Source organism: Eublepharis macularius, chromosome 8 (genome assembly GCF_028583425.1).
Source record: "Eublepharis macularius isolate TG4126 chromosome 8, MPM_Emac_v1.0, whole genome shotgun sequence".
In the NCBI taxonomy this organism is placed as follows: Eukaryota; Metazoa; Chordata; class Lepidosauria; order Squamata; family Eublepharidae; genus Eublepharis; species Eublepharis macularius.
Window position 1 is genome coordinate 105278328 of NC_072797.1, and position 23632 is coordinate 105301959.

Genomic DNA, 23632 nt, shown 5'->3' on the forward strand with positions numbered 1-23632 from the left:
AATCTTTCATAGGAAAATAAATTTAAATAAAGCTTTCCTAGGGGGAAAATCATTGGACAATCTTTGTGATGTACTAGAAAGCGTGAGAAGACTGATACCGAAAGCAGGACACACAGTAGCAGCCTGCAAGTTGTTCAATAAGCTCTACATTGTGGGAGACATATTTAAGAAGCTAATGGAATTAGTTGGTTATAATTATGGCTGATGAGGAGAGCAGGACAGAGCCGGTACGTTAAGGATGCTTCTTCAATAAAGCAGGTTTCTTCTGTTTATCTCTCTGGTCAGATGCTGACTAATCAGGTTAACTATATGTGAGCTGTACACCCTGAGAAATGGAGGTCATGATGAATGTCCTTGCTGAAATCAAAAGCTCTTCTCTCCTTGCTGTGCTTTTCATTACAAATGAGTCTCAGTAGCTTGCCAGTTGGGAAAATAAAATATTTTAATCCTTTAAAAATCAATTTGAGACATTTTCTGAATGGGAAAGTTTCTTTTAATGGTCATCATAGGATTACATTTACAGACCAGCCTCAAAAATGTAATGTGGGATTGAGATAAACATATGTTTGGAAATACATGTAACACACATGTACAATGATCATAAAACCTTTATTGGCTGCAGCTTCCTGCCAAGTATACATTGGGGCTGAACTGTGCATTATGTGGAGAAGACATGATTGGATTTCTAGTTTAGTTTTTAATGTTAAACAACAGCTATAGGAGGAAGCGCAGTTTGAATCAATGACGTGCAAAAGGGCACCACACATTAACCCTTCTTTTAGCATTAATAGAAAAGAGTTACCTGACTTTTTTCTCTTCAGTCTAAATGTAGCTTTCGTCTCCTCCATTTTTGTGAGGAAAATGCTGAGGGGAACATTAACTTACTGTTTCAAAAGACCCAGTCACAGATCTCCTTATATAATGTGTCATTTATCCCTTAGTAGTTGATACTGTGTGGCCTCAAAGACGAATGACCCCATTTCACAAAAAATTTTGCCTGTCAGGAGTAATCTACAACAAGCTCTTCAATGAGACATGTTTTTGTCTTCTTTTAAACGGAGTTTGTTGAAGGTAAACCTTAGCTTGCACAAGGCTACTGAAAGGTTGTATCTGTTACCGCTACTCTTCCTTTCCGTGGGATAAATGGGGTACTTTGTAAACTATCCAGCTGGAGATTTTACAGTGTGCAACACCAATAAAAATCCTCCTCTCAGCTCTGCTACAGTTTACCTGGCAGTAAGTCTGCTTCAAGCAAATACCAATTTCTGGATTTTTAGTCACAGAAGAATCAGGCCCCCACAACTGCCTAACAACAAATGTTCCGAGAAGAGACATCAAAAGCTCTTCTTTCTTGCAGCTATTTCCCCCCCAGAAGATAAAGCCAGAGTAATTAAAAAAATAATTAAAGGGTTGAAAGCTGCCATATGAGTTGTGACAACGGATCAGCTTTTGTTTGCTCCAGCTGCTTTTCACCTCTAGCAACATGACAGTTCACATGGCAGCTCCGCTTATCTCACAGGGGCTCCAGCATTTTCAAATTGTGAGCTTCCTCTGAACAGAGAAATTGGCTGAGCTGTCATGTTATATTCCATGAGGGAGGGTTGCATGAATGCTGACAACAGGTTGTCATTAGTGACCAAGAATGTCTTTCTAGCAATCACATTTGTGGACAAAGTATAAGAGATCTTCTCCCCTGGCATACACTTGGGAAGAGAGGTCAGCCACTAAACTGGGAAGATACTCAGAAGATATGAGACTCTTTATATTCCAAGTGTATCAATAGCACAGCAAATATGCCCATTTCATGACATGTATCATTGGTCTACCAACTACACACGTTGGGAGTGTGTGGTTCCCGCAAATCTCCTGATATGCATAGTCACCACATTGTGTGAACCGAGACAACATGCATATGTACCATGCATTTATAGCCTCGGTATGCTTGAACACAAATCATGAAAAATCCGGTGGTGAGTTTGCACAGAATGAGGCTGTACATGCATGATAAATATGTACATTGCTTCTTTCACACAATATGGTGACCATGTGTATTGGAACTTGGAAGGATGGTTAGTAGGCTTCCAGTTTGTGCAACTGTAACATCTGAAAAGGACTGAAGCAAGTGCATGACTTTACTTTGCTCCACGTTCCAAGCAAAGGTCATGTCCTCACTTCATACTGGACTTGAAGGAGGTCAGATGCACTAAGAGTCCTTCTTGCTACTTCTCTCTGCCCCCAATACATGACAAGAAGTTATAGAATGGCCTCTCTCCTGAGCTCTCTGCAGACCAGGAAGTAATAGATGAAGCAGCAAGTAACAATCAGCAGCGAAGGACAGCCAAAATGTATTGACCCCTGGAACAAATTTAATGCCTTTCTCCTCTGCCCTTCTGAGATCAGTGACAACTCTGCTTCAATCAGCTTTCTGTACTTCAGGCACTTGTATTAATTTTTTTCTCATCACAGCTATGCTATAGCAGCTGAACAAATATGAAAACCATGCCCTTGCTCCAGTAGTTTCTTATGAACATGTGAATTCTGATTGACACATGGGTCTCTCTCATTTGCAAACACATCCTCATTTATCTCAACAGAAGAAGCAGATATATGTGTATGTGAATGTCTGCTGCTTCCATTGAAATTAACAGGGTAGTCTGTGAGCATGAAAACTCTGGGATGGATCCTACAGCCTGTCTTGGTAGGTGCATGGGAGACTCTGCTAGAGCAGGAGGGGATGATTCAAGATAGCCAAAAAAATGTTGGGCCGTGCAGCTCATTTTAGAGAGACTGATATAGATTATGAGGATTTTGCATGATTACTTTGCAGTAGGAAAAATGGCTGTGTGAACCCACACTTACATGAAAGATAAAAGGAAAGGAAATTGTCTCCAAACAGAATTTTTAAAAACTTTTTTTGCAATAATTAATAAAAGGGGGAGGAGGGAATGACCTTGCCATGAGGGAGATATGCTCCAAAACCTATCCTAAAGGCACTGTTGTATTAAAGTATAAGCCGTGCATTCTTGATTTAGGTGGCCTTTTCGTCCCAACTCAAGAGTCCTGGTCAATTAATGCCCTTCATTTAAATCTTGCCTTCTTTTTATGTGCAGTGATACACACCATGGAACAATAGAATTGTGGCCACATTTTAGTGGCTCTTTTTTTTGGCAGCCTTGTATTTCATAGTCTACCTCCCAACTAATTTGAGGGAGCTGTTCTTACTTAACTTTTTAAATGCTTTTTGCACTTGCCTTTTCAAAGGCATGGAAGGCTTTTTGCCCAATAGGTGCTGCCACAGCAAAAAGCAACAAAACTTGTTTAGATACTAGCTTACCAAGGCAAATCATAAATTCTACTTAGAGGGAAAAAAACATTATGGCGCGTTAATCATTTCTTGCATAATGAATGCATATCTCGACTACAGTGAAACATTTATGGCTTTACTGGCACTATTATGATTAATAAAGCATAAGTGAAGTTGTACAGCAGCACATATTGGTATACAGCAGTTTAGTGGGTGATATACTGAACAACACTTTTAGTACACTCAAACATTTTGCTCTTCCAGATTGCCTGTGTGAGAGCCACAAAGACAACTTGGGGGAGGGGGGAGAACAGGCTGTTAGCACCTGGATTTTGAGAGGAGACAAATACAGCAGAGCTTCTTGGGATGTTCTGAAGAAAAGGGTTCAGTGCAGCCTTCCTAGGATTACCACTTTAGAAGGCAGGGAGAGTATTTTTGATGGAATTACTTGCCATGTTGATAATTCCCTGCATGTGAAAAGCTAGCACGCCAGGGAAGAGGCTCTATCCCAGCTTTTTCCCCCCTAACATGCTTAAACACAAACACAGGAACACTCACATACAATTCCCTCTCTCTAACTGCAGTTTTTTTCTGAACAAATAGTTCGCTTTTTAAATTGAATATTCACGTTTTAATATAACTTTTATGTTCATTCATCGTCATAGCAATTTTCTGAGATGCTTATACTGACAGTAAGTGCTCTGCCTAAACCTAGCTTCATGGGTTGGGCAAGGAGCTTACATGGGGTCTTATACATCCAAACCGAAGACTCCATGTACTGCATCATTCTAGAGTTGGGCAGGCTGAAAAACTTCAACATGAACATAACCTCCAGGTGAACTTATCGTGGTCGAATTTCCTCAGTTACATGTGGCATAAGCTCCTGATTAGGCTGCCTTCATATACCTTCATGATGTTTGTCTTTAACATTGTACCATGCCAAGCAGATTTGTACCTGCACAGTAGCTGCTTTGTGATCATTGCAGTTTCTGGTGGATGTGTGCAGTCCAAGAAATAAATAATCTCATTTACTGAAGAGACAATATCCCTCAGGGTAACAGTCGGGTCATTAAATTGACCAGCTTTTAAAGCATAGAGTTCCTTGCAAGTCTATACATTAATGGTCTGAGTCATTCTTTAAATTACTAACATTAGATAGATTGCATTGCCTGCTCTTTGCACCTATGCAGTCAGTGGCCTCTATTTGGAATGTATTTACAAGAAATACTCACAAGATTAGCTGTGTGTATGGGCAGACACCGAAGACATACAGCAGCACTTAAATAATACACCTCAACTCTAACACCTGAAATGGCTTTGCTTTCTTTTTAGTATGTGCCTTTTAAAAATTGAAGAAGGTGGAGATGGAGAGGCTAGGGAGAGTGTCTACTGCAAAGTCTAATTATGTGAAACAGTAGCATAGTTGTCCAAACTATACACATCTAAGCCTGCCATCTTGAAATCACTTAAACCTTTAACAACCTACCGTCTCAACAGTACTTCACAGTACTGTTAATTACCTAGCGGACACCAACCAGTCCAGCCATAGTACATGCACACAAGAGCAAGAAGTAGCCATCCCTTCTGTTGTGCTTTATGCTAAGCCAGCCAGATATGCAGATTTGGTTCCCTTCAAGGCACCTGATGCCCATGAAGTCTGACTTCTGGTTTTGAACTTGAATGCCCTCGTCAAAGGGGAAGGAAACATAATAGTGATGAAAATTACATTACTCTTCATACTGCTCGCTTTGATCCATCTGGGCACATATGTTGCAAAGTATAACAAATTGTCTGATTGCCATGCACTATATCTTACACAGTGTTTGTGCACACAGTATGTTTGTGTCATTTACCCTGGGGTATTGCCATCTGTCTCTGCATTATGCTAAAAATGGACTTCCTAATAAAATCTCACTTGCTGTTACTCAGAGACAAGAATGCAGAAGACATAGCCCGTTTTGCTTAGTAAGAATCAAAGCTCTATCACCACAGGCATTATGCTCCTCCTTCAAATCACCTTTCCACAGGCTATTTTATTTCTGCTTGCTTATTAAGAACTCAAGCCAGCATATAGGGGATCCCAGGAAGTCTCCTATCGAGGTGCTGCTGTGCTGATCAGATCCAGACTTGATAAGTTTCAGCAAAGTTGCAGCATCATCTGCCTTCCAAACAGACTCTGGTTATCTGCATATATAATCACCATCCTCCCGCAACTAGGAGTTTCTGCCATTTGGTTCTAGAGAGGCACCAGGGCTTAGAAGAGTAAGAAAAATTAAGAGGGTCTTCTCAGGGCCTAAACAATAAGCATTTTCTTCATGGATTGATTATTGATTATTCCACCTCTGAAAAGGGAACAGATTTGGACCCATTCTAGAATGTCTAAAAAACATTAATTCCTTGATAAAAGCAGTGACTATTTATTTATTCACTTATTGCTCAGGGTGATAACTCTTGACACTTACCAGAACAAGAAAGTGCTCTGATAGTGTCATGATGAATGGAAATACATAGGAGAGCTCATTTTTAGGGGGTTCTACCATGAAATCATGAGTTTATAATTTGCAAACTGAATTTGCCCTCATGCCCTGACCAGGATAGACCAGGTAAGCCTGATCTTGTCTGATCTCAGAAGCTAAACAGGGGTCACCTCGGTTAGTAATTGGATGGGAGACCTCCAACAAAGACCAGGGTTGCAGAGCCAGGTAATAGCAAACCACTTTTGTCAGTTTCTGTCCTTGAAAACCCCACTAGAGGTTGCCATAAGTCAGCTATGACTTGACGGCACTCTCCACCACCAACTTTTGCATCCATACCACAAAATAAATACAAGATGCACAATCTATGACTTATTAATATTTCTGAACTGTGTTTAATCAACTCACCCCATTAATGCAGGATCCCTAAGTGTTACGTGAATGGGACACCTTGTGAGTAAGAGGGGGGAATTAGCAGCAAGGAGGAGGCTATGCAAGAGGGGTAACGAGCAGAACCTCCACCAATTTTTACAGGGTCCCCTCCCCAAGGAAACTGACGAGACTGATGTTCTTCAAAGTAAAGGAGTAATTTTATTTAGAAAACACAGATACACAAATATTAATAAATGGTTTGCACTAGCACACAGAGTCCTAGAAAATTAGCCAGAGGTGGAATAGAGTGAGGGATTTAGGGTATATTTTTAAAAAGGTAAAGGTAGTTCCCCTGTGCAAGCACTGAGTCATTACTGACCCATGAGAGGATGTCGCATCACGACGTTTTCTTGGAAGACTTTTTTACAGGGTGGTTTGCCATTGCCTTCCTCAGTCATCTATGTCATGTCTGAACCCCATCCATGCCAATTTTGATTATGTTCTGCTGGACACATGTATCCTGCTATAGCTCAATTTCACTTTGCTAGTGTCTATTCTTTTCTCAGGCTTTCACAGGTGTTTATCTGTTGGACTGTAACAGCATCTAGTGTTTATGACCTTGTGCTCATTCCCAGACAGTGCTGTGCCTTGCTTCCTAGTAACTCAACGTGCTGTCACAAATATGTGAAATGTTCTCACACAAAGAGAGTGCCAAAGTATTGTTTACGATTGGGAGGGGGGAGAAAGGAGTAAACTAGAATGTTAAAAGAGAAGTTTCTCTCACATGATGTCATTCCTGTCAACTTCTGCTCATGCTGCTTAGATGTCTGCCTTGCTTCTAAGTAGTCCTATGATCTGATTTCTGAATAAAAGCCATTTGACCAAGTACTTGTGTCTTACTGCAAATGGCCCAGAAATCTGTCTGCTGTATCCTGTCACCCATAGCCTGACATTCTACACTTTACCCCCAGGAAACTAGGTACTCATTTTACCAACCTCGGAAGGATGGAAGGCTGAGTCAACCTCAAGCCAGCTACCTGAACCTGGCTTCCACCAGGATCGAACTCAGGTCGTCCACAAAGCGAGGAATGGAGTGGAGTAGTCCACAGAGGAAGGGGGCTTCAAATGGCCAGCGTTCTTGACCAAGAGAATCTTAGGGAGGGAGATCCTAAGGGTACAGTGCTTGGGTCCAGAAAGCGTGCACAACTGGAATGGAGCAAGGCCCCTAGCTTTTATAGGTCAAAACGTGTCCTGAGGCTGGGGAGTCCCCTCAGCTGTTGGAACAAGGTCATCTCTTGTGAATGACAAAGGTTTGATAATCTTTTATTAGTGTTACTGGGGTGTGACAAAAGGGTACAATTGGATTCTCCTGGTGCTAGACAAAGACTGTTGTTCTTTAATGTCCCTGGAGCTGGGCTAATGAATTTAGATCTTGATTACATGCCTCCAAGAAGGAATTACAAACTTATCAATGCTGATTGATGGCCCATTGACCACAGGATGGGATGCAAATCATGGAAAGGAGGGGTGATTGGAATGTATGGGTGGTGACTCAGCAAGAACCTTTGTTGTCAATGACTGCACGTCTGCAGTTTGGCGGGGTAGGAACCAATTACGCCCAGTCTTCAGCATCTGCATTTGCATTCAATTCATGACTCAGTCTCCTGGGCGGGACTTAGCAGTGCTTTGCTCAGCCAGCTGGAATCTCCCCAATGCAGATGAAGCCACATTAATTCAGGGGCCCTGTGATTTTTATATCACAGGTTGCTATTAAACATAGCAGAGGCTAGGAGTGACTGCTTACATAAGAGGATACCTAACCAGATTTGCAACCAACTCTGGGCTCAGCGTGACCTTCATCCATACCTTGCTTCCCCTTGACTGCATCCAAATTATGCAGAGATATGCCAAAGAGATGCCAAGAAAGACTGGTTTGGGTGCCTCCTCCATCCTTAGATATCTTAGGGTGCTTGCTAAACTAAAAACACCGCACATCTGATCCTGCCAACCTTGGAAAAGCCTAAAGGACCAGGACTATTTAGCCTACTCTCATCTGTAACAGCTTTGTGAAGGAGGTGAAAAAGGCATCCTCTTAGCCAATTTGAATGAAACCCCTCAAATTCCTGCTTGACCCCAAAGCAACTAGCTAATCCCACAGTGCTTCTCAGGATGGGAGGAAGGTGTAGGAAGCCCTGAGTCAAAGGTCAGGCACAATTGGTTAGATATCTATAAAAACAGCCTGCCCATGCCCTGCATATTCAGCAGACATTTAGTAACTATTATCCCCACATCCTACATGTCTGTCTTTAAATCTTCTCAAAGGATACTGACAAAGTCACCTCCTGCTCCTAATTACTGCAGAAATAATGTTTTTCATGTGCATCTCCCTCTTCTAGCACATTCACTTTTTCCTTTGGTTATCTTTGAAATGACAACTCAAGGAATTACTTGTCAAATATCACTAAAAATTGAAGAGGCCCTTTCCTTAGAAATAAGTTATTACAGAGGATGTCAGCCGATGAACCTTCAAAGGAAAAGAGGAATATCGACCACAGTCAGAATCGCAGCTAAGGACAGGGCTCCCTTTCAGTTCCAAATAAATACAAAGATCTGGAAGAATGTAAGTTGAATTTTGCTTTGTACAAGACAGAAGAGGATATTTAGTTACCCATTTTGGAGTCTGACTCAGGAACAATTCTGGGTTTGCCAATAGTTACAAGCATAAACGTAGCGTCAATATTGTAAAGTGAATGCTGACATGTTTACAGCATACTACCAGACTGTATTTGAAGGGCTTGGGTTCTTTCCAGGAAAACAAACCATAAAAATGTACTCAAGTGTTATATTAGTGGAGCTAAAATTGAGGAAGGGAATGACAACATTACAAGGCACAATGAAAAAGATGCTAAACTACACAGGAGGATTTTGAGAGATAGCAAATGTGCCAGAACCAATATGTGGAGTAAACTCAACATTGACTGCAGGAGGAAAGAAATAAATACCTTTGCAAAACCTAGAGGTTCTGCAAATCACTATCAGGCATGATGGTGGACAATATATGCCTTTCCCTGCTTCATTCCTACCTCAGCTTTATATAACTTGCCCCTCCCCATCCTGGTCAAACCTGTTACCCTAAACCAAGCACTGAATTCACTCTACTCCAACAGTTTGCAGGCTGAATCCAAGCTAGGACCCATGAGGAAATGAAATGAAGAAGCAGCAGACTCACTAGGCCCTTGCCTCTTCTCTAGCAAAGCAACTGACAGTTTCTCCAAAGAATATCAACTGAGGATGAGACTGTATTCCACACATGTCCTGTAGGCACTTAATGATCCATTCAAAGTCTCCGCCCATATCTTCTTCAGATAATTACCAAAGCTGTAGACACTTTTGGACAAATCCTCTCTTCAAGGCTCTACTTTCTGGTCTGCTGCCCTAGACATAAATGACCTTTGCTTCACTACTGCCTTTGGGCTCCACACTCTCAAACTCTCTTGATAACATTCGTTGACATGTGAGAGCGTACCAAAAGATATAAGTTGAAGAGCCAGGATGAAAAAGTAGAAGTAATAGTGCAGAGATGTCTGCTAGCCTATTTTCCTGATTGCCAGAACTTTGGTCCACGCCTATGCAACTTTGACCTATTTACATAAATTGTTACAGCTGCAGAATTTGGGGGACCACTGTTCAAAGGCAGAGCACATGTACTGCCCGCAGAAGATCCCAAGTTCACTCCCTAGAATGTACATTTACAAAAAATGCTCAGACAAAAGGACTGGAAATGACCCTCATCTGAGGCCATGGTGAGCAGCTCTCAGTCAGAATGGACAGTACTGGGCTTGATGGACTTCTGCTCAGTATAAGGCCATTGCAGGTGTTTGTATGAATCTTGTGTTGCCAAATATAGGGATGCTTCAGGATGTAATTTCAGATCTATCAATATGCTTATCAGTTAAAACAAATGAGTATCTGTCCATGTCTAATAGCATGAGGCCCACTTTTAAGAGGATGATGGCTTGTCATGGTTATGTATCCCAGGTAGTCCACCAATGCTTTGTCTCTAGGGAAGCAAACAATATACACAGGCAAACAATAATTAGCTGTACATCTGTGAAATAGGTTGTGTGGAGAAATAGATTATAACTTGCTGGGGGCTATTTTTTTAAAAAAAACTCTGATAAGCAGAACTCTACTAAGAATTCAGAAGAGGAAGTTTATTATTAGCAATCCCAAAATACCAACTGGAAATTGGACACAAGCCACTGTAGGATTTAAAAATTAGCAGAAGGCTTTTCAAGGAGAAGATGTGGAGCATGGATGGGATTGGCGCCATAGTGGCACATGCATGCTTCTGACTTTGACAGCAGGATTTGAGTCCACCGGCACCTTAGAGACCAACAAGATTTTCAGGGAGTACACTTTCAAGAGTCAGAGCTCCCTTCTTCAGATGAAAGTGGGAATGCAGAGCCCCGAGGCAAAAGGTGGGTGAGGTGTGATAAGGGAGTACATCAAGATGTAAAGGTACAATGTAGCTTCATTAGGTGAGAAGGGTGTATCAAAGGAAGATGTCGGGATTTCTGCCTGATTAGAGCAGAAATTAGCATCTATCATAAGATAAGACTCCTACATCTCCATTCAGCCCCGGGGCAGGGGACAGCCCGTTATTCTGGACTTGTGAATAATCTCCATTTCAGCAATCTCACATTGTACTCTCCTCTTGATATTTCTCTGTTTGAGGACAGCCACTTTGAGTCAGCAATGGAATGTCCTGGAAGATTAAAATGTTCTCCCACTGTTTTTTGAGTGTCATTTATTCTTTTGCATAGAGACTGACCTGTTTGTTCAATATAGAGTCGAAGGGCATGGCTGACACATGGTGACATATATAACACTGGAAGATGAACAAGGTAATGGAACCTGAGATGGTATAACTGGTGTTGTTAGGTCTATTCATTGTGCTGTCAGAGTAAATATGAGGACAGAGTTGGCATCTTGGTTTATTGCAGGCCCTGGTCCCAGAGTCCATGGCAGTGTTTGGAAGTACATTATTATTGTATAACTTTGACAAGTCTTTCAGGAGAGGAGGAAGAGAAGATCTTCCAAAGCCAAAACTGTCTGCTCTCTAAATCTGACTCTACTTTGAGAATGCTGGAAAGAAGAAATACGGCCACATAGATTTTAAAACAAGCTTTTGTTGAAGTGCAAAGTCCCCAGTATATAGATCTTCTTCCCAATAAAACATTTAATATTATTACTTTAACTGATTTTGTGGCACTTAAAATTTAGTAGGCATGTTTAAAAATATATTCCTAATTAAATACAATTCTTCTTGAGTTGCACCGTTGACAGCACAAGAAACAGAATAGCTATTTCAGGTATATAGGAAAGCAGTTCTCTAAATTAGGTTTGGATGACTTTGACTATTTTGCTTAATGTACCAAATAGTCATCAGGTGATACTTTGGAGCCTCTACCTGTCGTGCCTGGATTAGAAACAATATCTTGAATGTGAAAGCCATTGTGTTCCATTTCCCCTTGCCAGCTTGATTGTTTGGCATTAATAGCAAGAACCAATTTAACGCTTTGGGTTTATTTAGGCACTTTCCTTTGCAGTTGTCGCGTACATTTCTTGTAAGCCCTTGAAGGCTTTGAAGTGCAAGCCGAAGAAAGGACATTAGAACAGTCAGATGCATGTTCTCTTGAGATCAAGCTAAGGCCCCTCTTTATGTGACAGAGGCACGGTGGAATGTTAAGGTTTTGATCTGGTAACCAGGAACACATACCAAGAACCTGTGCAGATTTGGAGAAAACATGCTGGTGCATGAATTGCATCCACTATGCTATTCTTCATGCCTGAGTTGTTGTTGTTAGTGTGGCATATGATGCCAGCTGCAATTGTTTCATCCAGAGTCCCCATGTGCTCAGGGGATATTCCTGTCTGTTAGTGGCTGGTGCTGGGACTCTTGTCAGGATGGCCATGATCTGTGCGGTAAACTGCTCTAAATGTTGTAACCTGTGTTCAGAGTACATAGGAAGGCTATTTGGGCATTGTCCATATAACGAGTTGTATCCTGTCACGCAACAGCAGTGGAGTTCAATTTAACGCAGTCTGGTTTATGCACAGCATTGCTACTGTAAGATCAAGGGCTGATTTTTCATTTTTGGTTGGTGTTGGAGGTATAAAAAAATCTAACGGTAAAAGAAAATTTGATGTAGTCATTATAGTCCAATCTGGAGATGCAATATGATTTGATCAAAGATTACCAGAAGGGGAGGCTGATGAAATACAAAGCCCTATATCTTAATCAAGAGGAGTCACAGAACAGGATATGGTCATGTTAATTTAGCACGAGGGATACTTACGATGATTTTCAGATAGGTGGCTGTGTTGGTCTGCAGTAGGATATAAGTCTGATGGCAGGTTAAAGACCAACAAGGGTCAAATACCAAAGGGATCTTTGACTCTCAAAAGCTTAACTTGTTGGTCTCTAACATGCCACTGGACTCAAATGGCTTTCTCATGTTTCTGATTCCACTCACGTTCCACGTACTGGTTGCCAGCAGGCAGCTGATCGCTCAGCAAGCTGTTCAGATTAACGTGGGTATGTCTGCTTATTACTGTTTTCATGCATAACAAGACTACCTTGTCAGAGCCACTGCCCAACCACCACTCATTGGCTACTATCACAGCCTCTGGTTTTTAAGATTAAAAGCGCATCGTAAAATTTAAAAAAAACACTTTGATATTTTTACTTAAGACTTACTATTTAGTGGCTCTGTGTACCCTCAATGTCTTCCCATGAACCGAGCTCATCTTATTAGCACTTGCATTCACGTCTTTAATAAATACCACTGACAGTGCAGTTACAAAGAGCAAGCAATGCAATCTATCTAAATGATATATCCAACTGCACATGATTGTGTTCTTGAAGTGAGCAGAAACAGCTGTAAGCTGTAATGACCAAGTGGCTACAGTATAAACACCAAGCTACTCAGTTTGCAGCTTTCCATAGTGCCATTTCCGTATTAAAAGGAATCGGTGGGAGATCCAAACACAAACCTCTCATGTACAGGCAACCAGAATCATAGCATGTCAATGGCCTTAGAAAATAAGCATCTATAGCCTTTCTCTTCCATACAGCTGTTGAAGGACAGGTCAGATCAGAAACTCAGGGACACTGGCATTTAGCTCAGAAAATGAAATGAGCTTAGCAACCTGATACTCAACACTTTTTCTAAAAACTTACATTTCAGGGTCCAGTTCACCACTTTTTAACTTTCCATTGATTTCAGCATGAGAGTGTCAAGTACATACTTTACTTTGGCTGGATCATATATTACATGCACCACAAAAGGACATGCTCACATTTATACAAATCAGGTTCCATATGCAAATTGGAATATGCAAATTAGCACGTTAGGATATATTTCAAACGCGCTAAAAAAATTCCTAGCCATGCATTTAAAATGTCCTTTCTCCCTGTGTTCCAAAGAAGGCAAAATTTCTCTAACCTTGTTGAAAGCTGTACATTCATTATATTCTCAATTTCCTCCTCCAAGTACTGAGAGCAAAGGATTTCAGAACAATAGCCAAAGCTTTATTTGCGACAGGAGAGGAGACTTCTTGCATCAGTTTTGACGGATATTTAGTTCTAATATGCATCTTCCCATCCGGGCTGATAAACATTCTGCAACCTGTTACTTATATCCCTTTTTTATGGGCAAAAAATCATGAGGGAAGAATAACAGCGCTAAAATACTATGAAGTAATTAGGTTTGGGGTTTAAAAAAAAAACCAGCTGGCTATTGTATCTTTAAAAAAAAATCTTCCAGTCTTAAAAGGTTAACAATGTCATGTTGTAGCCAGGGAGAGACTGATCGTATCAATATTAATAAGCTTGGTGAAGTGCTACCAGCTCAAGCTCAGTTTTGACACTGTGCAACCTGACTAATAAAACCAAATCTAATTTTAAAACATAATTTACCTCCTGGAGTCATTTAAAATGGATTTTCCTAATGACAACATAACATGCATTTTTCTTATTGGATGGGTAAATCAAATAAGGTTAGAAGCAGCCATCAAGACGGACGGGATGATCCTGTCTGGTAAAAGAGGTGTGTTTTTTCCCTCCACGTTCTCCATCAGCCATTATATCCCAGAGTTTTTTCCCCACAAACTGTTAGTGGAAAGCCCAAGCTCTGAAGTTTGTTAGAGCAAGATGTTCCCTACTGTTGTGGTTTTTGATATACAATTAAAGACATTTATTTATTTATTTATAGTCCGCCTCTGATATTCAAGGCAGATTACACTGTATGAGTTAGTACAGTCAGTTTCAAGGGAATTTCAATAGACAATGTAATGAGGTATATAAATGCACATTTGCACGATTTAAAACCAGAAGAAATCTAACACAGAGTTGAAGAAATGCTGAAATGGAGCATAAGCAATTTTAAAACGGACATATTAAACAACACAGAACTTCCCAGCAACAAATAGCAGTAACGTCTATGGTCCCTATCTCTTTACTGATACATCTCTTTGAGATCTCTTCCTTACAGTGCAGCCCTCCTGTCTGGATAAAAAGCATTCTTGAATAATTCAGTTTTCCATCATTTGCAGAAAGTCAGGAAAGTGGGAGCTTTCCTGACCTCTTCAGACAGGCCATCCCATAAGGTGAGTGCCACCACAGAGAATGCACAAAATGTGCAAGCAGAAGGCACAGAATGTACGGGCAGGGGTTGCTTTTGCCCATGTGCAATGTGGCACCTGCAGAAGGCCCTGTTCAGATGAGTGACTCTGCCGTGGCAGAACAATGAAGAGAGGTGGTACCGTAGATATGCTGGATCAAGGCCGTGAAGAGCTTTATAACATCCATCCATACTGCAAGAAATTGCCCATCCACACTGGGATGTTTCCTATTGTTATGAATCCCACACAGACATATGACTATAACAGACATATGACTATAACGTGACATCTGTTCATACAGTGGCATCAGGGAACGGCCCACTTTAGACTTTACAGAGCTTCATAAGCAACACGGGGAAAAGGGAGGAAGGTACTTGCAGAGAAACCTTACAATCCATATCTGACAATGGGGAAGAGAATATGCTAAAGCTATGAAGAAACAATGAGGAAGAAAGATCAGAGGATGCAAAGGGAAAAATGCCTCTGACAGGGTACTGGAATGTACACAAAGGATTTCTTGGAGTTTAACTGTTCACAGAAAAAGGAACAGGAAGGAAACTATCTTCTGCAGCAACGGTTGCCGTTAATGGCTAGATTTTGTTCACACTAGACATCAGCAGTGGCTCCACTCTCAAGGAGGAGGGGGTGGACATGTTTCTGTAAAGCCATCATTTGTAAGAACATAGAAAAAGACTGAGGTGAGTGGCCTGTGATTTTAGAGATGGTGTTTAAAAATCAGGATGCAATGTGGCCATCCTCAAATGTCACCCACATTTTCCACCACTGGAAAAATTCTGGTTCAAAAAGACTAGAGGTCAAGTCCTGCCTGTTTAAATAGCCAACCATGACACTATACTGGCTATCAGTTTAGCTCCTTCTGTCTCCCATTGTGATTTGCCTGCTAAGAAAATTCTTCCTTATAGCCTAGAAAAATAAAAACATGAGGGAGGGCCTCTTGCCTTTACCGTGCCAAAGCTTCTGCAAGCCACAACAATTCTGTCATTGTTTTATCAACAAAATTTCTGTGAGGATGGAGTTCACTGCAGTTTCTGATCCAGATTGGACTATGGTGTGCATGAAAGAAGGAGCTTCAACACACACACACACGGATACACTGTTACTCCAAACAGAAATGGTCCAAGGGAGGCACTGTTTGGCAAATTGCAGAAGACCGTGTAACATGTATAATTGTGCTGGAGTTACAAGTTGGGTCCATCACAATGAATTGTGTCTCATGAAAATCAGCCCTAAGTTAATCATTTCCCCCATCAAACTATGTATGTTTGGAACTAGCATTTATCAAGCTGCTAATTTGATTAACAAATTGATTTAATTAGTCAGTTAGATAATTAGTTGATTAACTAACTGTATGCCACCTTTATACCCAATTAGGGCCCTGTGAGATATTCAAAGTTACATGCAAACTGTGTTAGGAATAGATTTCTTTTCTCATCCAATTCTAATCTAGCTCCATTTCGGGGCAACCTATGCGATGCTTCCAAGATCGTTGTTTTGTATGGTGCGTGCTCAACTGTTAGACTTCCCAAATGGAGTTTCATTTCTTCTTTCTACAAAGAGGTCTGCTTTCGTCTTCTTCTCGTGCTAGTATCTTCAGTGCTTAAAACATGTTCTGGGGGTAGAGGGGAGAGGAGCAATTCATTTAATTCAAGCACTTTTCTGAAGATGGCTTTGCATGGGGTGCAGAGACTGTGAAAATGTATTGTGTTCTGTCTTAACATGCTTCTGAGGTGAAGAGGGAAGTAACAAATACTTCAACAGAGAAATCTATGAACTGTATCTACATGAGGAGCACAAACCTCTGCTCAAAGGTGATGCAAGAAGTGTTCTTCCTTTTAGTCCAGAAAAACAGGAAGATGAGAGGGCACTCTTGCTTTAACCCTACCGAACCTTCAAAGAACCATAATCATTCTACCGAGATTCTCAGATGGACTGGGGATATTTCATCAGATGAGTGTGGAACAATCTGTCCCTCCTCAATAACAGTAGCCTGCTTTAGCTGCCATTTGGTCCAGTGACAGAACAATACTCGTGCATATATTTATTTATTATTATTTGTTAACAAAAAATTTACTCTGCCTTTCTGCACTCACAGAGCTACCAAGGCAGTTAACAAATTTAAAACATACAAATTAAAATGTCATTTCAAAAGCCTACAATCTAAAATGAGAATTTAAAATAAAGATAAAAGATAAAAGCAACAGTTTAAAAAAATGGGAACTCACAGAGGGAATGCCAAGTAAAACAAACAAACAAAAGCCTTTACCAGCTGACTGAAGATGGTAAGAGAAGGGGACAGGCAAATCTCCTTAGGGAGAGATTTCTTTTTGGTGCCACACATGGGAAGGCCCATTCGAGGCTCCAAAGTTGAACACAGTGGTTGGGTAGATTCATAAGTGAGTAGGCAATCCTTCAGGTATGCTGATCCCAAGCCATATAGGACTTTGAAGGTCAGTCAACATCCTGGCTGCAGCGTTCTGCACCAATTAAAGTTTCCAAACACTTTTCAAGAGCAGTCCCATACAGAGCTGTAGAATAATCATGATGTAAAAAGGGCAGGTACCTCAGTGGCCAGATCTTTCCTGCCCAGGAAAGGCCACAGCTGGCTAACCATATGAAGCCAAGAAAAGGCAGCCCTGGCCACAACTGCTATCTGCTTATCTAGCAGTATGCCTGAGTCCAAGAGCACCCCCAGACTATGGACCTGTTACTTCAATGGAGTGCAACCTCATCCAGAACGGGTGACAACTTAAATCCTGGGTAAGACCTTCTGCTCACCAGTAGCACTTCTGTCTTGTTGGGGTTAAACTTCAAATTATTAGCCTGCGTCCTCTCCAGAACTGCCCCCAAGCACCAGTTCAGCCTTCTTGGGGCCAGCTGGAAATGCAAGATAGAGCTGAATGTCATCTGCATATTGGTGACAATCCAGCCCAAACCTGCAGATGACCTCACCCAGTTGTTTCATGTAGATGTTAAAAACTGCCCCTAGTCCTTATCACAGTGAAACTATGGTTGGCTATAATATGTTGGACCAGTTGGGTTTGAACAATAGTAAAGTCAACAGTGCACTTAAAGGTAAGGTGGAGTAAGGGCAAGATTTGGCTCTCCACACACATATTCTCCAATTTTTTTAAAAAAAACTTCTCTCTATTTGAGGGTCCAAAGAAAGGAAAGCACGCACGCACACAAATATTGCTATTTCTTCTTCTGCCTACTCTGCAATCAAGATTTTTCAATTCCTGCAAAATATGGATTCTTTCTCCTATCTGGCTGATATTGGGCAGAGAGGATGTCATGGATAGAGATGAGCACGAACACCAATACGAACTAAAAAAACCCCATGAACAGCCCAATCTGCTGTTCGCGAACAAGCTGTTTGTGAGCCCCATTCTAAACGAACAGGTGGTCGTTGCAAGCCTTGTTCGTTGCTGTTCATTGCTGTTCGTCAAGCCAGACAGTCTGGCACCTGCAATCAACTCCCATGGCAACTCAGGCAGGGATTGTCTGAACTCTGTCTGAACTCCTGCTGTTGCTCCTGCTGTAAGCCCAATTTAGCTTGATAGGCAGGTCTTCCTTCCAAGTGTGGACTGGAGCTCCAAATTTGTTACAAGAGGAAAATACCAGGGGGAGGGCGGCTCCCAGCTCTGGCTTTCAGGGAGAGACAGCTGCTGTTAGAGAGACAGGGTGAGTGCATTGGAGCTTGAATTTTCTTTGTGTGTGGTGGGATAGGGATCTACCTCTTCTGGTTCCAGGGCTGCTGCCAGGCTCTGAGGCCAAGCTATTATTTATTATTGGTACATTTCCTGCTGCCTGCTCAGGTAGAGTTTCTGGGAGTGGTGCAGTAGGGATCTTGATGGCTGGAGGATAGCCTGCTGGCCCCATGAACAACGAACAACGAACATGTTCATGACAGGATCATGTTCGTCAGTGCTCATTGTTCGTTGTTTGTGGATGACAACGAACACCATGTTTGTTTTTTCTCTCCGTGCCCATGTCTAGTCATGGGTATGAGATAGTATCTCTGAAAACAATCAGAGAAGTGTTTCCTGTGGGAACCAATGGAAATGAAAACCCAACATTACAACTAAATGTCTTTAATTCCAATCATAAAGTCAAATTTTTGTAGAACCCAATATGAAAATGAAAAATATATATCCCAGCCGACATCCATAACATAAAACAAGGGGTTGAAACTCACAATCGAGGGAAGAATGTAACCACAATGTCAATAAATGTAATTAATATCAAATCTATTATAACAATATGTAAACATCAGAAAACCAGTATACTAAAGAGATTCAGTGCTTATATAAATATTATAAAGATCTGATAAACTCTAAACAGCATTCTGGATATATACAAACTCTTTACATTTAAAGATACATGTAACCCAATATAACAACAGTATCTAAGATATCAGCCGTGGGTTCTTAAACAGTATCAATACAAAATATATTGCATATGGTACAGTCTTTTTTCCCTCTTCTCAGATATTCAGAAAATAATGCAGTCTCCTCTTTTCACTTTCAGGTACACAAAAGGATGTTCCCAAGGAACATCCATATAGCAGGCAAGTCTCAATGGTTGAAAGGCAGTCTATAATCCTGTTGTTTCTCTTTTTCCTTTAAGGTGAAACCATGAACTGCAGGGGTATGGAGATCCCCCCCTCTTGGGCCCAACAAGGAGTTGGCTAGTTAGCTTGCTTGTTTCATCAATATACTTCTTCAGAGGCCACGGACCCAGTCCACCTATGCTCTATCACCTCCATTATTAATTATCTCACAGCTGCCAGTCTCGGCGCACCTCACTCCCCCCAGAAAGAGAGAAAAAACAACAGGGTTATAGACTGCCTTTTAACCACTGAGACTTGCCTGCTATACGGATGTTCCTTGGGAACATCCTTCTTTTGTGCACCTGAAAGTGAAAAGAGAAGAAGGAGACTGCATTATTTTCTGAATATCTGAGAAAAGGGAAAAAAGACTGTACCATATTCAGTATATTTTGTATTGATACTGTTTGAGAACCCACAGCTGATATCTTAGACACTGTTGTTATATTAGTTTACATGTATCTTTAATTGTAAAGAATTTGTATATATCCGGAATGCTGTTTAGAGTTTATCAGATCTTTATAATATTTATATAAGCACTGAGTCACTTTAGCACAATGGTTTGCTGTTGTTTACATATTGTTATAATAGATTTGATATTAATTACATTTATTGATATTGTTGTTACATTTTCCCCCTCGATTGTGGGTTTCCACCCCTTGTTTTGTGTTCTAGCATCAGGGGAGCCTCTCTTCTTAGTGCGACATCCATAACATGTCATTCCTGTGCAGTGCCAAAGTGAGGTTTATCCACAACACGGCAAAACCAATTAGCCATGCTTTGCTTTATAGGCAGAGTATCACACTAGTTGCAAAGCACAACTTGCATAACAGACTATATAGGGTTTTTTTTTTTACTGTCTGTCTCCAGAATCCAAGCTTTTCCGATTATATTACTGCGAAGCATGGGGGCTAAGGTTCAAAAAGCAACAAAGTGCCATTTTAACTTTTTATGAGTAATTTGAAAATTGCACTTGATATTTTCATTACTGCAACCCTGTCCACCCCAGAGTTCCTCAGCGGAAACGAACTCCATCAAATGCACTTTGTCCTGTATATCTTCAAGTAGCAGGGGCTGAGGTTTGTGCATGGAACACTCATAATTTTCATATGGTTTCCAGGATTTTTTCTAGCCTGATCATTTTAGAAATTAATCACACATGATTGAGGAATGAGCTCAGACATGAAACTGACATCCAGATTGCTCAATTGAAATATTCATGAAATAAAAGGACTACACCTTTATAAATCACAGTGATGCTATTGATTTTTTCTTACATTTTGAGAATGGACTCATAAATCTGTATGTATCAGACAGAAACAACATAAATGAAGAGACTGATCTGTTTTCTGTTTGCATGGGTTTCCCATTTTGCTTCAGGCTTCTGTATATTCTTATCTGATGGGCTTACAGGTTTTCAGCAGGGAAGACTATTTGAAATTAGTATTTCATTATTAAAAACACTTATCGATTGCTTGGGTATTTCCTTCTCATAAACTTCAAAGATTGATGTTTAAATGCTGTAAAAACCCATCAATTGTTAGGTGATACTTCGATGGACATTGCAATAAAATTATGCTCTGCTATTGAAAAACGTATTTGAAAATGTAAGGCTACCTCAAGACATGACTAAATTCCAAAGCTGAAGTCACTTCTGTGCAGAAAAGTGAACGCCACCTATGTGTGATCATCATCACACACAGTTGTATTTAGCCATGTACATATGTTGCAGCTGATCTACCAAATGTCAGTGGTAGAGTGGCAAATTTTGAAGTGTCAGAGAGCTCTTCATAGCTGCAGTCTCACATCCTGATAGTTCAGCCTATACAACAAAAAATAAATTGTAGATTTCTTCCCTTACACAGAGTTCCTTAGAATGAGTAATAAACCCAAGAGAATCTGGGTACGTGAAGCCCCGCCAGGTGCTTCTGGGAAGTTCAGTACCTTTAGCTTTGGAAGCCCAAGTTCAATTTCTTTTTCTAAAACAAGCTTAATCACACTGTGGTGCTTCACCATAGTGGCTCACAAGGTAAGCAGAAAGACATTAGTTTGCATTGCTCAATAATGCACAAGATGGCCTTAGGCAAGCTGCTCTTGAAATATAGGGGTCCTACTACTCTCGTTCCTTTCAGAGTTGTTGTAAGCATTACAGCAAGACAACACATGTGTGAAGAGACCCACGGGATCACAATAAGGGTCCACCAAGCACAGCATCCTTCCACATAGTGATAAACCTCCCCCCTCCCAAAAAAATGGTGCAGTGGGAACTGCCTTGGCCAGGGGATCCTTGGAGAGGTATAGGCAAAATGGATAGGGGTAGTTTAACTAATAAAATAATTTTTCTTTCCACTGCATAATTGTGCTTTTGTTTTAGTTTTTTGACTATTTTTGGCACAGCCCTCTTTTCCCTCCATTCCCAGATGCCTCTGGGAAGCCCACAAGCAGGGCACTAGAATTAATTTGTTGGTTTATTGCTGACTGTGCTTTGGTTTGTATTTTTATATTTTGTATAGATTGGTTTGTTGGTTTGTGGTTTTATTATTTTACGGTTGTTTTATTTTATTTTGCTACCCACCGTGAGTTGCAACTTTGATGGGAAAAAGAGATGCTTATAAGTATTTCCAATAACAAATAATATTGGGGTGTACCACAGCCAAACTGTGGGCCCAAAGTAGAGATACTTGTTTCTCCCCATGTATAAGAACAAAAGAGAGATACAAGGGCCACATCCTCAGTCTATTGTGAGATTTTCTTTGTTAAAAAATGATTAAGTTCTTCATGCTTACATCTAAATAATTACTGTATTCTGTACTGTACTGTGGCTTCTCTCACTTTCTTGAATTCTGAGTGCCGGTAATGACCGTTAAAGCCCTTCAAGACCTTGAACTCTCACATCTGAAGGACCACCTCTGTCCATATGTCCCTGTACATCAGCTACAGTCTTCAGCAGCCATCAGATGGCTGTCCTGCCTCTTAGGGTGGCCTGTGTGGCATCAATCAGAGCCTAAGCCTTTTCTACTGTGGCCCCTGCTTTATGGAATGGGCTCCTTGATGAGGTAAAGGGAGCCGCCACCTTGAAGTTCTTCAGGAGGTGCACATGGCTTGTTTGTTTCCCAGGCCTTTTGAGGAAATGTGAATGGTAGGCATCTTTTATCAGGGGAGGGAGAGATTTGGGATTTATTTTGGTTTTAATTCAAAATGGTTTTAAACTATTATTGTAAGCAGCCTTGATGCACATGGAAAGGTAGGATATGGATGAATGAATGAATGAATGAATGAATGAATGAATGAATGAATGAATGAATGAATGAATGAATGAATCCTTAATGCAAATCTATGTTACAAAGGTCATTTTTAGAGAGTAACATCTGGTTATAAACTTAAAATAAGTATGAAGTATAAATGCCTTATGTAATGAGAGCCAAGCTTATCAGTGAGAGCCAAGCTTATCAGTGTGTCCAGAAGTAAAGGAAAACTGGAATATGTACTCTTGTGAAATCTATCCATTGGTTTGAAATCAATAGGACTTCTGATTAGACATCATTCAGATTGGGCTGCAATACGGATGTACTGATAGTGGATGATGTAGACCTATGAAGGTGCTGAAAGCAGAACTTATCATTAGGCACATAGATCGTGATCGTGATACATTTTCCAGGTAAGGAAGAACTTTTTTCAATCTGCTGGCCAGGCAAGACAGATCTGGCCATATTACTGCTGCCCAGACTCAGGCAGTTCAATAGTTCCCCCCAACAGCATTCCTAAAGAAAGAAAGGCTCATGCCTGTCTGGCCTTTCCAAGGGGCATTAAAACAGTTACTTATGAGGGTATCAGGGGCTTTATGCAGGGGTGGGTGGTAAATTGACACTTTGCCCCAGAGATCATCAGGAAAAAGTGAGGGGTCTGTGGGCCTGAGACAATCTCTTTCTTTTGTAATGGAGAGGTACACATAAGAGATCTGAAAAAGACACATGGCTAGAGCACATGGGCCAAATCCACACATACTCTCCATCCGCTTATCTTGCGCCGTCATGGCAGTTGGGTTCATTCTGCTACCATGCTGTGCATTCACCCTCCCAGTGCGTCTTCATGGCACAATCAGTTCTCCACACGCCACTGAGTAAAGCGTTATAGTGGGCAGTTCCCTCCTCCGTTGTCAGCATTGAC